The sequence below is a fragment of the Myotis brandtii genome, unplaced genomic scaffold, assembly GCF_000412655.1.
Source record: "Myotis brandtii unplaced genomic scaffold, ASM41265v1 scaffold582, whole genome shotgun sequence".
In the NCBI taxonomy this organism is placed as follows: domain Eukaryota; kingdom Metazoa; phylum Chordata; class Mammalia; order Chiroptera; family Vespertilionidae; genus Myotis; species Myotis brandtii.
This window is the reverse complement of record NW_005370187.1, coordinates 1,132,017-1,138,647: the sequence shown is the minus strand read 5'-3', so window position 1 is coordinate 1,138,647 and position 6,631 is coordinate 1,132,017. Positions and strand designations below refer to the sequence as shown.

Genomic DNA, 6,631 nt, shown 5'->3' with positions numbered 1-6,631 from the left:
CGGCCTCTGGACTGAAAGGTCCCAGGTTCGATTCCGGCCAAGGGCATGTACCTTGGTTGCGGGCACATCCCCAGTAGGTGGTGTGCAGGAGGCAGCTGATCGATGCTTCTCTCTCATTGATGTTTCTAACTCTCTATCCCTCTCCCTTCCTCTCTGTGAAAAATCAATAAAATATATTTTTTTAAAAAAGTACAACTAAACTACTGAACCATCATTCTAAACCATCTGAAATCTAGCTAAATGAAAGTTCTATAATTAAGGTTTTAAAAAAGCCACCCCAGCCCCTGGGCCGGGCACAGGTCCTCAGGAACATGGGCCTGTTCCCTACCTTTGTCTCCTGGTGCACACCGTAGCACCAAGCCTGCAATTGTTTGCCAGAGCCTCTTTGTGAAACAGCACAGGGAATTCAGTGCATGGAAACAACTGGTGAAGCAAATACAGGCGAAGCCTCAGGATGGATGTTACCATCTCAGAGCTCATAGAGCTTTCTGCAGAACCTGCTAGTGACTTAGGTGAAAACTTTGGCCCATATGTAAGTGGCAACCATGATAACCTATGTACATGGATTTAGTGGATGGCATTATTTTTTAACCAATCATGTTGCAAACAGATCCCACTCCTACAAATCAACACATCAACCAGCACATCAACAATAATGTGCATCTTCGTATTCAGAACCTGACCAACTTGATGAGAAACATTAAGACCTACTACCAGGAAGTTCTCCAGCAGCTGATCATAATCAACTTGCCCAATGTTTTGTTGACTGGCAAAGACTATCAGGAAAAAGTATAGAGGAAATGAAGAAGGTGCTGTTGCTGGGTTATGTTGTCCAGTGTGAGAGGAAAGAGGAATTTCCTCATGGTCAGTGAGACCCATGCTGGGATTATGGCCCATTACCAGGAGGTGAGCCATAATCAGGAGAATGTATTTGCCCTGCAATGGATGGAGGTTCCAGACATGGCCCTGGAGGTGCTAGAGGCCCTCTCATGGAACATGGTGTTTCACCTCAGGAGGCTCAGAGATGAGCAAGATGAATGCACAGAGCTGATCGTGGACCTGACTCAGGAGTGGAAGTACCTCTAGGCATAGCAGCCTCTCAGCCCCCTCAAGTCTTCCAGTGCCGAGTCCACACCCAGCCCTACCAGCAGCCTCTCCAGCAAGTATCAGCAGCACCTGGCTATGGAGCTGGCAGACACCAAGGCCAGGCTGAGCTGCATCAGGCAGGAGCTGGAGGAAAAGACAGAGCAGCTTATGGACACTACACATGAGGTAGATCAGTTGGTGATGGAGCTGCAAAAGTCAAGCAGGAGAACATCCAGCTGGCAGCTAGTGCCTGGTCTATTCGTGCCTACCTTGATGAGCTGGTCTCTCTAGGGAGAAGGCGAATCATGTGGAGAGGCTGGAGATGGAGCTAATGCACTTCAGGGAGAAGCTGAAAGACACGGACTTCTATAAAGCCTGCATGGAGGAGCTGAGAGAAGATAATACCACTTTAACTGAAACCAAGTCCATTCTGATGCAACAGCTGACTGCTGCTTGGACCCAGGTTGATAAACTTTATGAGCTGGAGAAAGAGAACCTGCAGCTGAAATCTAAGTTTCAGGGCCTGGAATTGGACCGAGATGTAGACAAGAAATGCATTGAGGAACTGCTGGAAGAGAACATTGCCCTCAAGATTGCACAGAAGCAGAGCATGAACGAGTCCACCCACCTGGGCTGTGAGCTGAAGCATCTATCCAAGAATGCAGACCTGTCAGATGCTTCCAGGAAGTTGTTTGTGTTTGAGTTGAAAGAATGCACCACCAGCCACATCCTGAATTTGGAGAGGAGAACGAGAGCCTATAGAGCACCATCCAGGAGCTGTGGGACGCGTCCCTGGCGCTAGAGGAGAGTAGCCTCAAATGCGGTGAGCTCGAGAGAACCAGCAGCTCAGCAAGATTAAAAAGTTTCAGATCCAGGTAGAAAGAGAAAATCAGAGCAACCAGGATTTGGAGACCTTCAGTGTAGAACTGATCAAAGACACAGAGACGGTGAAGGCTGACAAAGCTAGGCAGATCAAGGATCTTGAGCAAAAAAAAAAAAGCATCAGCTCAGCCAAGCAATGTGGTTGTTGTGGAGAGGTCACAGGTCAGCACTAAGGTCCACTTAAAGGACATCTAGAATGAAAACAAAGTCATTCACCAGACGGTGACAGAGACCAGCAGCAAATTCAGCAAGCTGGAGTTCGAGAAGCAGCAGCTGCACAGGGATCTGGAGGTGAAGGAGAAGGTGGAGCAGGTGGAGGAGCTGGAGAAGGAGATGCACCCCTGCAGAAGGAGAACAAGAAGCTGGCCAAGGCGGTCACCTCCCTGACAATGGCCACCGAGAAGGTCGATACCCTGGAGTGTGAGAGTCAGAGCCTGATGCTGGAGAACTGGAGCCTGCGTAAGTTTCTAGAGACCCTGCTGAATCTGTCAGTGCAGCTCTAGGGTCTGGAGTGGGAGAACCAGCAGCTGGATGAGGAAAACCTGGAGTTGCACAGGATTGGGGGTGACCATGCGCTTTATGGGTGCCAAGATGGGCAGATCGAGGAGGAGAACCAGGAGCTTGAGCGGGAGGAAGAGGAGCTGCTGAACGCCCTGTGAAAGAAGTAGGAGCACCTGGAGCTCAGCTACCAGAGCATGAGTGCTAAAAACCTGTGGCTGTAGCAGAACCTGGAGAGCGAGCTCAGGGAGGTGGAGGCAGAAAATCAGGCCCTGCAGTAGGATGTGGAAGCCTAGTGGCTACCAAGCAAGCAGTGGGAGAAGTCAGAGAAGGAGAAGATGGCCCTGGAGCAGGAGGTGGCCCAGGTGGTAAAAGACAAGCTGCTGCTGGAGAAGGAGGTGAATAGGCTGTGGCAGCAGGTATAGCTCAAGGGCATGGTTTTGGTTGACATCACCAAGCTGTCCATAGCTGAGAAGAACTGCGCTCTGGACAAGGAGCTGGCCCACTGCAGAGACACAGCCACCAAGCTGAAGGAGTTGGAGAAGGACAACAGAGACCTCACCAAGCAAGCCACCATGCACAAGAGGATACTGGTGACCCTGAAAGAGGAACTGGTGCTGGGGAAACTGAAGAATCAGCAACTGACCAGTGAGCTGGACAAACTGAGCCAGGAGCTGGAGATGGTCAGCCTCCACAAGGAGCTGCTGCTGCAGGATAACAGCAACCCAAAATACAAGATTTTGGGGGGCAGGAATGAAATGACATTAAAAATGACACTAGCCATGAAAGAAGAAAAGATTGTGTTCTTAGAAGCACAGGTATGAGAGAAAGCCAGCCTGAACTAACAGCTACAGAAGGCACTTCAGGGGCTGAAGAAGTGTGAGCTCCTCAGGCAGAACCAGGAGGAGGGGAAGCACCTGTAGCACTCTTTGAAACACCCTGTGGGAAGTTGGTTGCTGGTCACCAAGAGGAGAGCTGGGGGCTGAGCCATAAGGAAGCCACCATAGAGATGCTTCAAGTGAAGGACCTGGCCAGCGAGCTGGAACGGAACAATGCAGCTCAAGGATCAGCTGCAGCACTTGGAGACCCAGAACATGGCCTTCAGCAGAAGCAGAGTGCTTTCCTGCAGGAGCTCACCACCATGCTGCAGACCCAGAAGGCCAAGCTGCAGGTGGAAAATTCTACTGAGCTGCCAGAGCACCTTGCTCACCGCACAGTATACATTACTCCAGAACCAGCAGGTGGCCAAGGACAGGCAGCATGAGAACCTGCAGAAGCAGCAGAAGCAGCTGACGGCAGCCTATGAGGCCCTGCTGCAGGATCACGAGCACCTGGGCACACTCCACAAACACCAGTCTGAGGCGTATGGAGCCAGCACAGCTCCCTGAAGACATTTCATCGGATCCTGGAGTTGGAGCACAAGGCACTCGGGGAGAGGCACGAGGACATGCTGAAACATAAGGCAGAGCTGGAGGAGCTGGAGAAGTCTTGAACAGTAAGCAGGAGGCTCTGCGCAGGAGCAGAGGATGAACACCATCACCACTGATGAGAACCAGAGGCTGTGGGAGAACTAGACAGGGTCAATTTCCTGCACCAGCATCTGAGGAGGGAGTACAAGGAACTGTACGCCCACACCAATGAGCTGAAAACCTCGCGAAATGACAGGCAGATGGAGGTGAACTGCTGGCAGATGAGTTGAAGGAGGGGCACCAGAGCATGGACATCTCATTGATCAAGCTGGACAACCACTGCGAGCTGATCTCCCGGGAACTTGGAGGAAGAAAATCATCACTTCTCAATCCAAACGTTGAATGAGCAGAACCAGAGGTTTCTAGAGCAGAACATGGAAAGCAAGGATCAGTACCACGAGGAGCAGGAGCAGTACATAGACAAATTAAATGCCTTACAGAAACTTAAGGAAAAACTGGAAGAAAAAATCTTGGATCAGTATAAGTCCTGTGATCCTGCTCCAAAGAAGAAAAACCACTGGACTGGAGTCAAAGCCTTAGTCAAATTCATCAAACCAAAGTAAGAGGGTTCCAGAGAATGACCAGAGTCAACCACAGACAGCCCTCCCTGGACGCTGGAGTCCTCAGACCAGGCCTCGCCCAGTATTTTTCAGCCTCTTAAATTGCAGTGGTCTCTCTCCACTGCACCCCATCATGCTCAAACTGGGTAGAATAGTGAGACACCCAGAGCGGGGCCTGCAGGAAAAAGCCCTGGGGACCTAATATCAAAGAAAGGGTCCCTGCATGGTGGCAGCCTTGACCTCACAGATGCCTCCTCTGATCCACCCATGAAGCCCTGGCTGTCAGAAATGGGCTCCTGGACCTATCAGCCATCACAGGTTGATAATCACTGTCTTAAAGGAATGGATCTAGAAAGCTCTAAGTGTACGTTAAAGCTTAATAGAAATAATTGCAGGATAATACATGATTTAAAAAATTATCTGGACATCATCCTCACCATTATCATGGCTCCTCTTCACCACAGATAATCATTCAATGACTTTATGCCATAACCAAGCCACTGTGCTACGATGTCTCTTACCCTCTCTCAGGCACTTTCCCTCAAACAATCTCACACTCCACATGTTAATTCGTTTTTAAGTTTTATTTTTCAGTTTTTCTTTATAGGCTTAGTTTTAGTAGCTGGATTTCTGTTGGTAGCCTGTAGATTTTATTACTTTAGGAGTAAAATTTTTTCACTATGTTAAAAGCATCTGGTAAAGTTGGAGTTAGTAGGGTGTTGTTTTTTTTTAATTTTGTAGACTTTCCTTTAGGCAAAAACTAGCCAGGCTGTTTTGCTGCAAAAAGTAAATTAGGCTTATGATTGAGATATTAGATCAGGTTCTCTAACAGCTTGCAAGTAGCTACAGGAAGCGTAAACACAATCACCAAAGGGTTCTTTATTTTCACTCACTGTACCTGGTAGCCCATCTCAAAGAAGCCCTTTTATAAGTTACACCAAATATAATTACATTTGTTTAAGCCCTGGCTTTTATCATCATAAGAATAAATAAAACTGTCACATTCACTCAAACACATACATACACACAGATTAACTTGAGTACTAAAAATGTATTATAGTAGTATTAAGTTTTCTTGAGTTTGAATTTAAGACCTATAATAAGAAGAGCAGCTTGTAGAAACACTTGAGAGATGGCAAGGGTCCCTGCATGGTGGCAGCCTTGCAAGACTACAAAGGTCTCTACAAGAACTCTGTAGAATGGCTCAAGCATGTCAAACTCACTGCCCACAGCAAGTTTGACATGCTTGCTGTAGATTAATGTGTAACAATCCAGTTCCTGCTATTTAGTGCTATGTAACAAACCATGCCAAAAATATTAGCTTTGAGTAATAACTTCATTTATCTGGCTCTAAAATCTGAAATTTGGACAGGGCTCAGTGGTGACAGTTAATCTTTGCTCCACTTGGTATCAGCTGGACAGGACCTTAGGGTAGAGGCTTGAAGCATTTCACAGATCACTCACTCAGAAGTCTGGTAATTGATCCTGGCTATTGGCCCAGTCTCAATTTATTTCCAATTGGGCCTATCCATGTGGTCATTTTGTGTGAGTCTGGGCTTCCTTGTGGCACACTGACTTGTTTGAAAGTTAAGAATTCAAAGAAAGAGAAAGTCACTATTGTGACTTGGTGTCAGAAGTCATGCAACATCACTTCTGTCACATTCTGTTGATCAAATCAGTTACAAATGTCCAGTCTGGTTAAAGGGAACACAGGCCTTGCATCTCAATGGAAGAAGGCCAATAAAACATTATAGGAATACCATGTGGAATGGAATACATATAACAATAATTGGAAAATACAATCTCCCACAAGAAAAGTTCCTCTGTGTCCAAACTTAGGAGGACAATACTTCACAACTACTACAATAGTCCTCAAACATGAAAACTATTACCCCCTCTGCTTCTCAGTGCCAGTCATTCAGTTCCTTGCAATCAAATGGATTTTAAGAGAGATCGATGCGTTCACCACCTGAGGATGTGCTTTCATTTTCCTCTTCCCATCCTAGAAGAGCTGCTCTACTTCATGATTGAGGGAGAAAATATTTGCCTCTGCTTCACCAGGCATTCTCCAACCCATGCTCTTTCTATTTATAAGAAAGGGTGACGCCCAGGCAAAAGGGGAGTCCCAGCACAGAA

The 6,631-nt window shown here is 47.4% G+C and overlaps 1 pseudogene; it reads left to right on the top strand.

Moving 5' to 3' along the window:
• The first annotated feature begins 425 nt into the window (after positions 1-425).
• LOC102254633 lies at positions 426-4,645 on the top strand (annotated as a pseudogene).
• The last annotated feature ends 1,986 nt before the right edge of the window (positions 4,646-6,631 follow it).